This window comes from Diachasma alloeum, unplaced genomic scaffold (genome assembly GCF_001412515.2).
Source record: "Diachasma alloeum isolate Michigan unplaced genomic scaffold, Dall2.0 Dall_scaffold_00343, whole genome shotgun sequence".
In the NCBI taxonomy this organism is placed as follows: domain Eukaryota; kingdom Metazoa; phylum Arthropoda; class Insecta; order Hymenoptera; family Braconidae; genus Diachasma; species Diachasma alloeum.
In genome coordinates, this window is record NW_021680482.1 from 393,853 (window position 1) to 411,830 (window position 17,978).

At 36.5% G+C, this 17,978-nt stretch overlaps 1 protein-coding gene across 7 annotated transcripts in view; it reads left to right on the plus strand.

Annotated features, from left to right (window-relative positions):
* Positions 1 to 4,361: 4,361 nt before the first annotated feature.
* The window catches only part of LOC107040773, a 75,964-nt gene continuing 62,347 nt past the window's right edge, over positions 4,362 to 17,978 (plus strand). For all 7 annotated transcript variants that reach the window (XM_015260992.1, XM_015260993.1, XM_015260994.1 and 4 more), the window contains exon 1: positions 4,362 to 5,280. The gene's annotated coding sequence lies outside the window, so the exon portion shown is untranslated. The remainder of the gene's footprint in view (positions 5,281 to 17,978) is intronic.

A 17,978-nucleotide genomic window follows, 5' to 3' on the forward strand; every position in this document is an offset into this window, starting at 1 on the left:
TCAAGAATTATGCACGGAGAGAAATATTCAATAATAATTACGTATCTTTTCCGTCACTTAAATTTTCTGAGTCGATTCCGTAATTCGTAATCCGTAGTTGGAACGTCAGATTTGAGGCGCAATCTTTTTTAGTGAATTAACACCTAGAGAGATAACTTAATGCTCTGAATCCACTAATGAATCGTTATTTTATGAATTGAAATTTTCAATTTGAAAGTATTATCTCCACAGGGAATTATTTGGTGCTTATTGCTGCATGACATGATTAAATACTCAGTTCATAGTTTAATGTTCCGAAATTGTTGCTGAATCATTATTCCACGAATTCAATTGAATAACTGATAACGAATCATTTAGTAATAATAATTGCCGCTTGATAACTGGTAGAACCCAAGACTTGAGACGCAATCCGACCGTTAAAGAATTAGATCCTGGAGAAATAGCTTAATGCTCCGAATTTGTTGATGAGTCGTTCCATGAATTCAATCCAATAACTGATAACGAATCATTTAGTAATAAATGCTGTGTGATTCGTTAGAAATTATAGTAGAACTCAAGATTTTAGTCGCAACCCGACTTTTGAGAGAATTAGATCCTGGAGAAATCACTTAACGCTCTGAATCCGTTGATTAATCGTTAGTTTATGAATTGAAAGGTATTATTTCGGCAGTGAATTATTTGGTGCTTATTGCTACATGACGGATAGTGCAAATGTTTACGTAAGAAATCAAACGCAGCTCGGCTTGAAAGAGAATTAAATACTCAATTCGTAACTTAAAACACCGAATTTGGTGACGAATCGTACGATTTTCCGTGAATTTAATTCAATAATTGATCGCGAATAATTTACGAATGAATGCTAAATGACAAATGCTGTAAGTTTTCACGTAAAATTCTAGACGCACACAGAGAGAAATATTCAATAAGAATTACGTATCTTTTCCGTACACGGAGAGAAATTTTTTAGAAAAATTCTAGTGCTAGCACGGGAAAAGAGGCGCAAAGTGACGGCCAGGAAAAAATTCCAGTGCCGGCACTAGAAATTTTATTGGGGAAAACGTGAATTTTTCCCCGTATTTCTGTGAAAATTCCACAGAAATCCCCAGAAATGCCAAGAAATTTTACCTTAACAGCACTAAAATTTTTCACGGCCGGTGAATTGTTATTTTTTCCAGTACTTGTACTAGAATTTTTCTAGAAAATTTCTCTCCGTGTAATTCCGAAGCGCAATGTGGTTGTAGGAAATTTTGCGGAACTGTCACGGAATTTTTCCAGTGTTCCGTATCGTAAACTATGAGCGAACTGTGAGTTCCGTGATTTTTACTTAACATTTTTCTCCGTGCAGACCCGACGACCTGGCGCAGTGGGTAAGAGGGTTGCCTCACATGCGAGAGGTTTCGGGTTCGATTCCCGGTCGGGGAGAATGGTGATGATCTAAGCATTCAAAGTCATGATCAAGCGGCCGCTACAATAGATCTTGATAGATTTAGGTGGCATAGGGCGCTTTGTACGCCTAGTCGCTCCATTCCAATTCTAATTCTCCGTGCAATTGAGTTGTTGTACAAATTTTTTCAAGTAATAAAAAAAAGTTAGTAAACAAAATGATGGCTAACAAGAAAATGCAATTTTCGAGGGATTAAATACTCAAACAATAGCGTAATGCTCGGTATTTATGGAGAATTCATTATTTCATTAATTAAAATTAGTATTGAATTGTGGATTGCTCGGTAATTATTCTTTAGAGATATTGCATAAATGCTTCTGTATAAATTTATATGAAATTTTATTGTTCAGGGAGTTGAATGATTGCGTGATGGCCGCGGATTCGGAAACAATTGATTCTTTCATGAGTTAAAATGAATAGTTGATCGTGAATTATTGCTTCATCAGCCATAACGTATGAATACTTGCATAAACTCTTTGACATAGTGCCATTTGAGGGGGATTTGGTACTCGAATCATTCCCATTTAAAGAGGAATCGTTATTCCGCGAGTTGAAACGAATAATGTCCAGCAAATTAATTTGCTATAATCTTTGCTGTAAGGTCAATAATACGAATGCTTGTATTATATCGGGGGATCTCCGATGAAATTTCTCTTTTGAGGGAGTTGAATACCCATTTTATCATGCAAAATGAATTTAATTTTTTTAGGTTTATTCAGGAGGGAATTCCACTGAGAGAAAAAATTAGTTTTGCCGAAAAATTTTGTGTTTCCCCGAAGAAACCTTTGACGATCTTGCGTAGTGTGATTGTTGAAGCGGGCTTTATGTTTCTCTCTGGAGTTTAGAATGGAGTGTAATCGCCGAACAGCCTTGAGCAATCATTCGTCAATGGATAAGAACGAACTATTTCGTCATTCAACTTGATTCATCGAGATAACGAACCGAATTCCACCGAATTTCTCAGAATCCTCTACTCTAAAAAATCGACACTGCCGTGCACCGGTGGAGAAGTTTGATGAAAATTATCCAACCGTTCAATGGAAGCGCACTGAGAAAAAAAATTGCTTTTGCCAAGTATATTTACTTGCCACAAGGGAATGCATATAAATATCTGCATCAGAAATGTGTCAATTTTCTTGTCGTTAGTAAATGTACTTGGCAAAAGTAATTTTTTTCTCAGTGCCTACCATGGCTCATTTTCCCACCATTTCTATTCCCAAATTTAGTAAAAGTTGAACGTTGAAAAATAAAATTTGATGAATGGGGTGTACTTCCCTTTTTATTTCAGTATTATCAGGACAAACTTACTCCAAGACAGGATGAAATTTCATCGGAGCGGAGGATCCCGAAATTAACCGCAACAAATATGAACTGCATCATTCGCAAACAACCACTGAAATTAGCTTTAATCATCAATAAAGGACTCACATATTCGAAGCACCTCTCCCTCCCAATCGTTTTCGTAATCATTGATCCCTCCCCTCATTCCTTCCGACCTCAATCGCAAATGAAATGTTCTCCAATTCCAAACCCGTCTGTTGAAGGCTCATAGAGAAAAAGTCTCCAGAAAGGCATTGTTAATTATTTAATTATTTCCCTCGTATAGAGATCCGCAAAGTCGAAAGATAGCATATAGCATCGTGCTTTCTATGTAATTTGTTCCTCAAAAACATCTAAGTTTTGGCCCAGTAAAATTTCCCCGAAACAAAACAGCAAAAAAAATATTTAGATACGTTTCACCGATTTCCCGGAACATGTCACCGATTTCCAGGGACGTGTCACTGATTTCTGGGGACCTGTCTTTAATTTTCAGGAGTCTATCACTAATTTAAATTTCAGGGATAAAAATCTTCCATTTATTACGGTGGATTCCTTAATTTCAAGTTTAAATAAACTTGGGTTGAAGGAATCATTATCAAATTGATCGCGGAAAAGAATGGTACATTTGATGACACCGAATGAACCTAATAATTCATGATAATAATAGTGACAACAACAACAACAATAATAATAATAATAATAATAATAATTTGTCGCAATAGGAAAAAGAATCCCGTTAAATTCTTCAACTTATTTAGTGCTAAAAAATCGGCTCTGCTATGGATATCCTCGAATATCATTATGAATTTCTCTCCTTTTCCGTCAAATCGGAGCAGAAAAATTCACGACTCGCATCATTCGCAAAAAATCAAAGTCCTGAGAATCTTTTGCTCTAAAACATTTTATTGCCCAAGAATATAACTATGAGATCGACTTGTCTTCTCTCAAAGCGGATCAACTCCATTAATCAGTCGCAAACGCAAATAAAAAGTCCTCCCCAAACTCCCCATCAACTGAAAAAAAATCGGACGAATGATTCTTCGTAGATACCGAACAAATCCAATGACAAGAAGAATTCGCAAATAATAATAATGTTGCTAATAAATTAAATCGTCCCAGAATATCGCTATGCAATCGTGTTTCAAACCGTATCCAAAGATTTCAAAATTCATTCCGAAAAACTCCTCACCCGCATCATTCGCGAACAACAAAACCAACTGCAATCATCAATCACTCACTCTCGCATCAGCCCTCTCCCCTCCGGCCACTTTCATATTTCCAGTAAAATCCGACAACCCCCTCAAATTCCAAAAAACATTGATTGCCCCCCTCCCGCCGCCGCGCAGACCCAAGTAAAAAATCCCCCCGCAGACTCCCCAATTAAAACCCAAAATTTCCCCCCTGCAAACCCCCCAATCGTCAGGGTGGCGTTAAAAACCCCTGTGCAGGTGTTTTAATAACTAAAAGTGGTACAACCTGGGCGTGGCCAAGCGGCCCATCGCCACCACGTGGGCGTGCCCTACCAGCCAGCACTCAGTAGTGGGGGAATACCTCGGAGTAAAATCATCTCATGCAGTCACAATTGAGCCGTCGGACGGTGAACATGCTACTCCGTTCCGCAAAGCGATCATACAAATTAAAACCGGAAGTTAAACGCACGTATGGTAGTGTCACGATAGGATTCCAGTGAGCGTGACGCCGTGAATACGTTGAGCCAATTAAAAAAAAGTTCACGATGCTGAACAAAGTGTGAGTGGATAGAGAACACTTCGTCCACCGTCGGATGTTAAATTCAAGTAATTCCCTGAATTATGGGGAACAGTGGATGATTTTTTCGCTGAGAATATCGTTTCAAGTTTCAATATTGAATCAGTGAAATCGATATTCCATTTTTTTTTCGGTTTAGGGGGGGATATGTACGGTGCAGTGCTTGTGTTATAACGCCTTTAAGCTGTATTACCGGCCGGCGCCCCAGAGTTAAAGGGAATATAACCGAAGCCCAGCCGGCGGAGCTGAAATTCTCGTACAGCCTGGAGTGAAAAAAGCCCGGTTTTCTCGTGAAAATCTACATTCTCCACGATTTCACGTGTCAATCGACGTGAACAACTGTTAACAGAGCGCAATAACTCGACAAGTTGAATTTCACGAACATGATTATGCTCCAGTGGTCAATAGTCTCGGAATCACAGGGCGTTAAAAGTGCTTGAAGACATAAAACACTGTTTTTTTTTTGTGAGAATGCTGCTAGCAACAATGACAAACATGTAGGCCGACGGTGGCCCAGTGAACGGCCGGGAAGTTTTTCCCGAGTGTTTTTTTTCTTGGTTTCGAGAGAGTGCAGGAGGTGTTTTTAACTGGGAATTTATTCGAGTTGGTCGGGTATAATTTAATGGTTTTGTTATGGTGAACGGAGGATACGCATTTTTCTGGTGAAGTACGCGGACGGGATGATATCGTCTCCCCGTGTCGAGGGGTCATTCGCCTAGTCATCACAGTGGAGTTCTGCTTTATCGCTGGTAAGAATGGGGTATACCTGATTTTTGGTTTTCTATTTTGAGGGAATACCTTTATATCTTTACACGTTCGGGGGGTTTTAAAGTTTGAAAACTGTCACAGTTTATGGCGGGGGAGAACAAAGGGTCGTCTGTTCGTACGTATTACGTCTGCGGGAACGTACACTGTTGTTATTCTGGTATTAACGAGGCTTTTTTCTTGAATCGAGGGAAATTTTGGTGGATTGAGAATATTTTTTGATTATTTTTGCTGTGGGCGTTATGATAGCAGCGTTTGCAATTGGTGTCATTGAGATTTCAGACTGAATTTGGATGGATATGGGGTTGGTGTACACGGAGAGAAAAAAGAACAAGTTCTCAAATGAGTCTTGTTTGGGTGGACAAAATCGTTGGTTGTAAAGTGCCAAAAAAATTATTGTTCAGTTCGAATTTAAAAGTCTCAAACAAAGAAATATTTGGCTCGAGAGGCGGATCATTCATATAAGTTCTGGATAAACGTATCTTTTGTAAAGGGAGGTTTATCAAGAAATATTTTATCCCTAAGTTACAGTCTGAAGGAACGTACACCGTTTTTATTCTGGTATTAACGAGGATTTTTTCTTGAATCGAGGGAAATTTTGGTGGATTGAGAATATTTTTTGATTATTTTTGCTGTGGGCGTTATGATAGCAGCGTTTGCAATTGGTGTCATTGAGATTTCAGACTGAATTTGGATGGATATGGGGTTGGTGTACACGGAGAGAAAAAAGAACAAGTTCTCAAATGAGTCTTGTTTGGGTGGACAAAATCATTGGTTGAAAAATACCAAAAAAATTATTGTTCAGTTCGAATTTGAAAGTCTCAAACAAAGAAATATTTGGCTCGAGAGGCGGATCATTCATATAAGTTCTGCATGAACATATCTTTTGTAAAGGGAGGTTTATCAAGAAATATTTTGCCCCTAAGTTACAGTCTGAAGGAATGTACACTGTTTTTATTCTGGTATTAACGAGGCTTTTTTCTTGAATCGAGGGAAATTTTGGTGGATTGAGAATATTTTTTGATTATTTTTCCTGTAGGCGTTATGATAGCAGCGTTTGCAATTGGTGTCATTGAAATTTCAGACTGAATTTGGATGGATATGGGGCTTGGTGTACACGGAGAGAAAAAAGAACAAGTTCTCAAATGAGTCTTGTTTGGGTGGACAAAATCGTTGGTTGTAAAATGCCAAAAAAATTATTGTTCAGTTCGAATTTAAAAGTCTCAAACAAAGAAATATTTGGCTCGAGAGGCGGATCATTCATATAAGTTCTGGATAAACGTATCTTTTGTAAAGGGAGGTTTATCAAGAAATATTTTGCCCCTAAGTTACAGTCTGAAGGAACGTACACTGTTTTTATTCTGGTATTAACGAGGCTTTTTTCTTGAATCGAGGGAAATTTCGGTGGATTGAGAATATTTTTTATTTTTACTGCGGACATTATGATATCAGCGGTTGCAACTGGTGTCATTGAAATGACAGGGAAAATCCAGACTGAATTGGGATGGATTATGTGTCTTGATCTACACGGAGAGAAAAAACGAACAAATTCTCAAACGAGTCTTGTTTGGGTGGACAAAATCGTTAATTGAAAATTACCAAAAAAATAATTATTTGTCACAAGAGTGCTGTTATGTCCTTATTTCATTTAAGAATTCAGTTTTTGTCTGTAATTATTGAATTGCCGAAACGACAAACTAAACTCCCTCGTTTCATATAAAACGAGCATTTGTCAGGAACATCGAATAACGAGGAAGTAGTGCTAGAAATTACACTTCTTGCTTGCACAGAGAATATAATTTTTTTGAAAAGACTAAATCTATTTTTACAATAAAAATTTTCAATCGCGGCGCAGGTTTCACATGTTTCGGACAAAAAAATCCTTTTTTGATAAGTTTTGACAAGCGATTTTTTTGGCACAAGTAAGACTTCTTTGAGAACTCGGCAATTTTTCTCTCAGTGTAGCATAAACAGTGGAGTAAAACGAACACTTGAATTTTTCTTTACTATTCATAAAGCAGAGAGAAATCGATTAATTGAGCTGATGCCAGGCTGATTAGAGAGGAAATAGTTGTACTTTTCGTGGGGGAAACATAAATTATCCCATTTCATCAGGCATGCAATGAGTCATTGACATTTCAGGGAAAAAATTAATGAGTCTATTTTGCCCCACCCGGTCCTAATTTACGAGACATTACACGGATTAACAAAATGACTTGAATTTTCAAATTTTCCCGGAATTTTCCACATTTTTCTGAATTTTCACGGAATAATTGAACTGAAAACTTAATTGAAAACTTTTATTGAGTTTACGATTATTGAAACAGAAAATCAATGCAATATTTGTTTTCTCAACAATGAAGATTTCCTAAAATTTCAGTGGAAATTCAACATAATAAAAGTTTCCGGGGTTTTACACGGAAAATTCAGACGAAAATTACCCGCGCAACTTTAGGAAAATTTTAAGGGATAACAGAAGGTCTTTGATTCCTCAAAATTTTCAAACTAATTATCTGTGAAAAATTATCAACATTGGAGCAACACGAGTCATTTTCATTGCCCCCAGGATGTATAATCGAGGAAAATGTTATGTTCGCCAACATATTCTTGAATTCCTCCTGCGTAAGGACAGGATAATAGTACGAAATCTTGCATCTCCTGACATTGAGACATCGGAGAAAGTTAATGTTAAATAGAAAAAAAAGGGGAGCTATTTTGATTTAGTCATTGTCAAGAGATGAGATGCATTAGTTTTATAAAATCAAAAGTTTTTCTGTTGCGTCTCAAAGAATACTGCGGCGACACGTGTCCTTTTCGTTGTCTTCAAGATGCACAATTAATAAAAGATTGTGATCTTTAATTGCTTCTGCATATGAATATATCATGCTATTCATATTTATATTGTTATTCATATTTAATTGCAGTTGGTGTCATTAAAAGTCAGGGAAATTTTCAAAAAACACTTTTCCCACGACTATTCGACCACGTGTTGTGGTGGAAAAAATCTCTATTTATATCTCGAGAACTACTTCTGCAACGTGGATCTTTCTTTGCCTTCAGGGACGTAACATTGAGGAGAATTTTTTATAATCAAGAAAATCGTTCTTGAATTCCCTCTCTCTCTCTGTTATGTGCGAACGTGATGACATGAAAGGTTGTAACTGCTGTTGTTGAAAAGTCAGGGGAATTTGACCCTGAACTGAAGAAAAGATAAACTGTTTTGGCCCAGTAGTTCTCGAGATATTAGAAAGATTGATTTTATCAAATAAAAAGAGTTTGGTCGGTATCTTGAAAAATACCACAACATAACTCTTTCTGTGGCTTTAGTAATGTTCATCAATCCTGGAAAATTCTCTCCATTTGTGAAAATTGATCACGATGATATCAAAAGTTGCATTTTGCCATTGAAAAGTCAGGAATTGCATCCTACATTAGAGAATAGACAAACTGTTTTGGCCCAATAGTCCTCGAGATGATGAATCTTTTATTGAATTTAGGATGAAATTTCCCCGAGTTTCAATGACGATAATTTCAATCTGTTCAATTTTTAAATTCTCGGACAGGAACGATGTTGGATAAAAATTGAAATTTCATGGAGAGTTGACTAATAATATTCAGGGAAAAGACATTGCAATCGATTTAGAGGGAAAAAATCATGAATTTTGAGGTTTCACTTATAATCAATGATCCAAAATTTTTTTAGGAAAAAAGACGAGAATTCTCAGTCTTGAATTTTTAATTCTTTTAAAATTCAATAATATATTGACCTAAATTTGCTCATTTCTATCGATTCTTAGACGCTAATTGAATTGAAATTTACAGTCGTCATTGATTTTCCCACAAAAGTTTGGAATTTCATCTACAAACTCCTTAAAATTTTAGTGGAATTAATGTTATAAAAATTCTCAACAACTCTACGAGAAATTTCACCCAGAAAATTTTCAAAATTGAAGAAATGTTCTCAAATTCATAACAAATTTCCTCAATCCACAAAGATATTTTCCTCTTCGTGAGGTATAAAAAAATTATCGGGACGAAAGTGTTATTTTTTTTTACCATGGCCACTCTTTTTCTACGAAATCGAAGAAAAACTCCGTAATCGCTCGGCAATAGGCGACTATCTATCTGCCATAATAATCAGTACCATTAGGTCCCCAATCAATATAATTAATCAATAAGATAGTTGACTTGTAATATTAACGGGAGAGATTGAATTAGTTTTAGAGGGAGAAAATCATCAAATTTATCATTTAAACAAAAATTCCACGACGTGCACCAGAAATTTCCGCCAAAAAATTTCAAGCAACGAAGAAATATTCTCAAACTCATAACATATTTTCTCAGTTCACAAAACCGTTCGCCTCCGCGATGTTAGAAAGAATTATCTCCACCAAAACGTAATTTTTTTCATCATTTCCACTCTTTCTCTCCAAAATCAAGTAAAAAACTCCACAATCTCTCAGAAACAGTCGACTATCTCCCATAATAATCAATAACATTAGTCCCCCCGATATCCTATCGAGACAATCACAGCCCAACCGAACCAACCGACACTAAAAATCCCGACAATGATAATCACGATAAAATGAAATACCTCCCCAAAGAGATAGTGACTTCCCCCACCTCGCTGAATCAATACGACATTTATATTTCAAGTTGGCTGGCTTTTAAGACGACTATACTCCCTCGAATTTCCCTCACAAATTTCGTTAACTCTGAAAATAGCTATTTACGAATGTCATATTAAAGAAGTCTACTCGCCTCAAAAAGCCATCCTCACCGCAACCTAGTTTCCCCCCACAAAAGAGCATTCTAAATCACCTGAATTATTTCCCGAGAAACATTTGCCGTTTAAATCCCTCCCCTCTCCAAAGAAATCGAAAGCCCGTGTGCAACACTAAAAGGGAATCCATGTAAACTTGTAACTAAACACATTTTCCAAAGTTTTCGAAACCGCAGTCTCGTGTCATTCACTGAAAACTGAATTACACGCTATCTCATGTATTTTCAGCCCCTCTCCCCTCCGCCCTAAACTCAATTTTCCCATTTTTCCCCTGAACAAACAGCCTGAGACATTGAATTTTAGTGCCAACTAAAATTGCATTGAGACAAGGGCCTTGTGTTACTACAGTCCCAGGTACCTGTGGGCCCAAAACTTTAGCTGGATGTTTCCCTAATGGGATAGGAGGGGGAGAGGATCAACAAAGTGGTTGTAGAGAACGTGAACGAGGAAGAAGGAAGGAAAGCCACCGAAAAAGCATCGCACATTCGTTTTAGGATGCCTCTCTTTCCCTTTGTACCAAGGAGAACCGGTTCCAGCCAATCGAGGCTCGAGTTCGCCAAAAATTCCACCAATCGTTGCTTGCCATTTATCCCCCTCGTCTCTCCCCCCCCCCTTCCCACCCTCGCCCCTCACGGGTTGAGCTATGTACCCTTTATACAATTCGGAGAGTACCCTCTTTGGCTTACGCGAGGCCTCTAATCTTACGGACGAACTGTACTCATCTTTCCACTTCACCAATGAATCCCCGAGCATGATTTATTTATTTACGTCGGCGGTGTATTAATGATTTAGCCATTTGTATTGTACTGATTTTATTGTTGAAGGCTTTCAAAGAAGTTTTTCGAAGGCTCTGGACGATACAAAAACAGAAAACAAAATGATAATTTATAAATAATCATTTTTTTGCCATAAGAATCATTTGTCCGTAATCGTAGTCAATTTATTCATATTCAGAATTTTATGTAGGTGAGAGAATTTTTTTATTCTCGGTTTTGTCGCGGCGAAATGCAAAGAAAAAAAGTCAGCTGATTGGTCATCCACCTGAGTGTCACGAAATAGAAATGCAGGATTTGACGTTTTGCGGTGGACGGGAAGGGGGGGGGGGATTATTTTGAAGCGTTAGAGAATATTTTAACAATCTGAAGAAAATTAGAATGTTCACTTTTGCAGGAAGATTGATGAAATAATTTGAAAATTGCAATTTTTGAAAATTACGAGCATTTTCTGTAAATAATTTATAAATAATTATTTTTTCGCCATAAGAATCATTTGTCCGTAAACGTAGCCAATTTATTCACATTCAGAATTTTACGAGAAATCGATTTCATGTCTAATAAAATAATGTTTCTGGAAGTTTAAACAATTTCAATTATTTATTGATAAACTACGAATGTTTGAAAAATAATAATTTTGTGCAAAATGTAATTTGAATGACGCTGAATATTCATGATTTTTTTTTTAATTTCCTCACGCAATTTAATTGACAATTTTGATGATTGAAAATGTTTGAATCTATAGTTTAGTCTGCACCAAACTGTGAAAGATATTTGGACAGCGTTAATCTTTCTTGAGTATTTGCGATAGGTTTGAATTCACGCTGCACGAAAAATCAGAATGCGTAACCGGTCGCGAGACATTTTAACAATTAAATAAGTAGAAGAAGAAGACTATCCTTAAATAACAATTTAAAGAGCATTGTTTTTATTAAACTCCAAATTCCTTTGCTCCATCCCCAAATAAATTGAATAATATGCAGCTGGACATCCTCAATTCGATCGAAAAATTTTCGACAATTTTGGAGCATTCATGACTTTACGGCTGAAAATTCTCGGCTCAAAATTTTTGTGAATCAATAGGAACTGTAGATTTCAGTTTCTATTGTTCCGTAAAAATTGAAAAAAAAAAAAAAAAAAAAGAAATGCCAGTGAATTTATTTGGAAAAATTCTAATTAATTGAAAATTTAAGTAAGTTGTGGGATTATAAAATTATTTGCATTTAGATTTGAATTTTCAACTGAAATTTGAAGTTTCATAAGCTTTTTCCCTGTAAATTTCCAATAAATAACGACTTCATTCAAGTTTAAACTCCCATTTCATTCAAATTGTCATCACATCAAATGAATATAAATAAATCTTCCCTTGAGCCAAATGAAGACTTCATTATTTAGAAATCAATTTATTATTTGGACAGCGAACGGGACGAATTAATTACTTATTTATTCAATTTTAACCCAGAATTTATTTGAAATAAATTATTCATTTCATGAAATAAAAATATTTTTCATTGAAAAATGTATGAGTTCATGTGTTTCCAACAAAAAATTGTTGAAACGAATGGAAAAATTTCAAATGAAATGTATTATTTCTTCCAAATCTCTCGCCTATGTTTATGTTTATGATGTAATGAGTTTAATTGACGTGATGTTGGTTTTCTAGACAGGAATTGGGAGGATTTTTTTCATGCACATTGTTCTCGTGTTGATGGTTGCCATTGACCTTCAATGTTTCTAGCGCAGTGTGATGTAACAGGTCCTTGAGAATAATTCGAGTGAGATGAGGAAGCGCTTGTGGAAAAAATTTGAGAGACACTGGTGTAAGTCTCCGGCAGGGGAAGTCTCTGGGGCTCGACTGAACCTACTCAGGAATCGTCGATCATTTCAGGGATCCTCTCCTCTCTCTGTTTTTTTACTCCTCGCCCTTCTGCCTCGGTCTCGAGACACGCGGTTTACTGATGGTCAGACCGAGCCACGAGGCTCGGGATTTACCCCCTCGGGTCCCCTGAAAGCTGACCCTTTGCCTCTTTCGTTTTAACGCGTGAATAGGAAGACGAGGTTAAATTTAAAATACTGATGAATATCTTGATTTCGGATTGAGTCAGCGGGGCTAAATACAATTAATCCTGAATTCCAATTTATTTCGTTCGTTCTCAAATTGAAGTTTTGTGCTTCTACTATTTTGAGAAAATTCATCAATGTGAATTTTAACAATTGGGGATTGGTAGAAAGACATTAAAACTTACAGACGCCTTTTTCGCCTCTTTCGGAATAAATATTTAAGACTCAAGTAAATTATCGAAAAACGAAGAATGTACTATATGATACTGTGTTAACCTGAATACGATGTAATTTTTTTAAGCAGAATAAACCGTCAGATTTGGATGCTAAAATAAAAAAATTGAAAAATTGGGGATTTGCTGTCAGATAGTTTCGATTGTTTTATTGCTTCCGAAGGGAAACATTGTAGTCGTTCAAATTTAAGTTTTGACTTGTTTGCGTTACATCGACCCATTATGATCCAAAAAGTCTGAAAATTGAATTTTTAGACCATGTCCATACGTAAAGTTTCTGTGGCCAAGTTTTCCTTCAATTCTTCGCTAGTGAATCCATGGAATTAAATCATTCCTTTTTCTGAAATGTAGGTATTGCTGAGCCCTATCCATCGACATTAATTAAAATTTAATTCATCGAGTAGTTTTTTAATTTTCGATTTTTTTCGAAAATCAGTTGTCCCACGATAACTAAAAAAAATTTCTGAATTGATTGAATGATGGCTTAAAAAATTTGTTTGAATATCTCTTTGACCGAGTTCGAAGATGAAGGCGATGACACTAATCGTTATTTTGATTTATTTCAAAATTCGCCAAAATTGTATATTTTTTGAAAATCAGAATTCTGGAGATATCTTTGAATATGCTTCAAGTGAATTCAATCATAGCTTAAAATGTTTGTTTTAATGCCATTAAGTCGGAGTTAAAAAATGATTACGATAGCTATATTGGTTAATTTGATTTTTATGACGATTCACGGAGAGAAATGTTCAAATCTTCAAGTGTGATGTTTCAAACTCATTCAAGTACCTATAAATAAAATTTTTCTATTAATATTTTATCGAAAGGCTAAGGGGAGAGATATAACTGGATAAAAGACAATCGGTTGTATAGAAGAAAGAGATAACAAGAATAATGATGACAATAACATTCAACTAAGTTGAAAATCTGACAAACTTAGTTAAAAATAAATCTTATTCAATTTAATAAAGTGAAATAAACAATGAATTATGCATGATAGAAGGAAATGATGTGCAAAATAACCATTCGGAAGCGTATTGCTAATTTATTAGCAAAAAAAACTGTACTATGCAATACAAGAGCAATTTCCCACTTGTTTTTTTTTTTAAAGGATTTTAGAAAGGACAGCACTCCATGAAATCCTCTGCCTGTCCAATCACACAATTCGCGCATTCAACCTCCGCAAAATCCGCTAAAAATTTTGTGCCTTCCTCCCCGAAATACCGAAATAAAGCAGCAGCAATCATTCCCTGGCACTCATAACGCCATATCCTTTCGGAAAAACATCAAAAAACAAACATCGGCAAAGAAAATACACTCGAGATAAACCAACTGTGAGGGTTAACTGATAAGACAAGGGACTACCACGCACTGATAAACTCAAGCACAATATTTACGTTTCTCTTCCTTCCACGAAATATCCGGATTCCATCCAGTCCAGGACGATTGGACGAAAAAACACACATACACACGCGGCAGAAGCAATTTTACAATGTTTATTACGCAAGTGCGTGTATATATTCAACGTGTCAACGGGGTGGACAATTGCCGGCTACGCCGACGCGTGGGTCGTTACGACGATAACCATAATTTTCCTATTTATACGCTGGCGAGAGACGTCGAGCGTCACCCCTGTACTTGCTTTAGCCTCTACTCGGTTTTTCTCAGTTCCCGTGACACTGTTTTCTCCTTTTTTCCTTATTTTTGTTTGATTCTTTCCCTTTTTTCTCCCCACCGTTCGCTTTTTTGCCTTTATTCAATCAAAAAGAAAAAAAAAACGGAACGTGGAATAAAGGCGTTCATGAGGCAAACGAGGAAGCGAACCGAGAGCGAGTGGAGAGAATATCGTAAAAGAGATTCGCAAGGGGGATAAACTACGAAAAGATGCTTCGTTACCGGTATTACGTCAACTAATTAGCAATTATACCTGGCTGAACTTGCGCCATAATTAATAAGAAATATTTTTCACCTCTATCCGTTCTTACATCAATTTTTTAGTCAACGGTTGACTACGTGGAATGTAATTGTCGAGAGGATATGAGAGAGGAATGATGGGCGAGTGAAAAAAATTCAGGGGAGGCTTGAGTTTCCGGAGTAATGCGCGTCGGGCTCTGACGTACCGAGATAAACCTTTACCTTCTACGAGGCACACTCTCTGGGCCCCCGCAGATCCGATCTTCGGGGGCACCAAACCGGATAGTTTATACGGCGCGCGCATACTCACTGTCCGGAGGGAACGTACCCCCACTATTCTGACAACGATCAATTATGCATTTTACGGTCTTCTTGTTTTCGTGGCGCTTGATTTTTTTTGTGGGTTGAGAGCGAGTTGAGGTAATGTTTTGGGAGGCTGATTGGGTTGTGTTAATTTTGGGGCTGGTGGGGAGCTCGGGAGGGGGACAGGTTCTTGGAAGATATGGGTTTCCGACACAGTCTACTCTATTTGGGTTCATCAAGTTCGTACTGTTGGGGAAATCTTGATTCAAGATGTTTATGATGACGTGAATCTAAGATGTATTCGAAATTTGAATCAAGGCGCAGGCGTTTTTTGAATTACACTGTTAGAAATTTTTTGAAATTTCATAGGAAATATTATAGTAAATCAGTAGCGAAGCGGTAAACCGGGTTAAGTCGATTTTACTTTTGGCCAGTTCTTGATTAATATCTCCGAATCTAAGAGAGATAGCAACATTTTTCTAGTGACTTTTTTTATAACCCGCGATTGACTCCACAAAAAAGGCAACGACAAAAAAAATTCTTCTATCTCTTTTAAATTCCGAGATATTCGTCAACGACTGGCAAATAGTCAAAATCGACTTAACCCGGTTGACCGCTTCGCTACTGAAATCTCATGAGGATGACATTGTATCGGATTTAGGAAAAAAATGGTTGTGAAATTTCAAGTTTTGAGAAGAATTAACGAAAATTCATGAGTTTTCAGTGCGAGTGAAATGGAAATTTCACAACTTGACTGAATTTTCAGTGGAACATAGATATTCCGAAACCAAATGACATGAATTTTCATTTTTTTCCTGAATTTTCCCGATTTTACTGAATTATCAGAGAATAATTGAACGGAAAAATCGAGTATTCTATTGATTTCCAGATCATTTGAACAGAAAATCAATGGAATATTTGATTTTTCAATGACAAGATTTTCTGAAATTTCAGTAGAACTTGAACACGATAAAAATTTCCAGAATTTGGCACGAAAAATTCGGACAAAATGACGATTGATGACGTACTATTGATTTGAGCAACCTTCAACCCCTTAAATTAGTAAAGTTTCCATCTTTGGGTTTTCCAGTTTCACTTTGATGGTAACATACTTCTAAATTATTTTTTATCAATAATAATAGACTTTCCGTTGAGCCCAAACTAACCGGAATGTTTTTATTTATATTAACATCCATCTAGAATTCATTTCAAATTTCATTCTTCAAAATTTGAGTTATGTTTGTACTTCTTTACGGGCCCTGAATCATGGAATCTATTTGTGACTTGAATTACGATGCAGAAGCTTTTGAAATCGAGCAGGTTCCGTATCGATCCGAACCACATTCTATTTAATTCCAGTGCAGTTCGACTTGATCTAAAGGCTTCTCACTTCATTCATATTGTTCGTGCGATTTAATGCAAGTCACTATTGGACTTCATGATGCAAATAAACTTCAACTACTCGAATCACGAAAGTCTTCTTCTGGTTTCATATGCGCTGTAAAAAAAATTGGCTGAATTTTCCGGAAAAGAACCTTGAATTCCATTTAAGGAGAAAAAGTCAGTGGAATGTATTTCCAAGTTTCTCTGAAAATTCAAATAAAACCCCATTTTTTGTGGCAGGAAAACGGAAATTTCGCAAATTACACGAATTTTCAAGTGAAAGTAAATATTTACTGCCAAATTTCCTTGAATTTTCCGGCAATTCCTTAAAAATTCTTGGAATTCCAGGAATTTTCCAAGGAATTTCAAATTCTCAAATTCAAATTCTTCCCGTCAAAATGTTACTTGTTAGAAATTTTCAAGACTTACCGGGAGTTTCAGTGAAAAATTATTTAGTGTACTTCTCCTCTTACAGTAGCATTTTCGTTAAAAATGCCCCAACTAATAAGGCAGTGTCTATTCACACGCTCCACGGTAACTTTGACCGTGGATATACGGGAGATCGTGGGCCCTCAACTTTTACTTCTCAAATTAAATCTAGACAATAAACTAGACACATCGAATCAATTGATAAGTGATATGGAGATAGTGGACTAGTAAACAATTTTCTCGAATACGAATATCAGTATAGATTGACGCAAATAAAAAATGAAATAAATAATTGACTAAACGCAAATAAAAGATGACATGAATATTTTTTTGGCCGTGACTATTCGCACCATTGCGTGAATCACTCCCGTACACTCCATACACTCCACGCATGCGTGAAGTTTGTGTGTTTCACGCAGCCGAATTTTCATACTGCTGTGTATTTCACGCAGTTGAAGTTTCATACTACTGTGTGTTTCACGCAGTTGAAGTTTTATACTACTGTGTATTTCACGCAGTTGTATGTTTATACACCTGCGTGTTTCACGCAGTTGCATTTTTATACTACTGTGTGTTTCACGCAGTTGAAGTTTTATACACCTGTGTGTTTATACACACAGTAGTATAAAAATGCAACTGCGTGAAACACGCAGGTGTATAAACATACAACTGCGTGAAATACACAGTAGTATAAAACTTCAACTGCGTGAAATACACCGGTGTATAAAAATACAACTGCGTGAAACGCACAGTAGTATAAAAATGCAACTGCGTGAAACACACAGTAGCCTTAAAACCTATTC